This window comes from Olea europaea, chromosome 5, assembly GCF_002742605.1.
Source record: "Olea europaea var. sylvestris chromosome 5, O_europaea_v1, whole genome shotgun sequence".
In the NCBI taxonomy this organism is placed as follows: domain Eukaryota; kingdom Viridiplantae; phylum Streptophyta; class Magnoliopsida; order Lamiales; family Oleaceae; genus Olea; species Olea europaea.
Window position 1 is genome coordinate 965859 of NC_036241.1, and position 363 is coordinate 966221.

Genomic DNA, 363 nt, shown 5'->3' on the forward strand with positions numbered 1-363 from the left:
AATAATTTACAATGTACTAAGGATCACAATTATAATCATACAAGTCGCAAGCTAATTTATGCCTCCACATATCAATCGAAGACTGATTTATTGTATCAACATTGCGACCAATGCTCAAGAACTCTATGTACTTGATTGCAAATATGCCACAGTCACCCCTGCAACCGAAGTAGAAGATATTAGTTCCATAACATATAATTGAAAATTAAATCTGAAAATTTAAAAGTTGTAAATCCTTACGATCTTTCTTGTCTCGCCGTCGTCGTGTTCCGCACAATGGCTAATCTATCATTTACTCGAATCATCGCATGACTAGCCATCATGGGCACGATCACAGCCAATGGCTCCAGTATTTGCACCAGT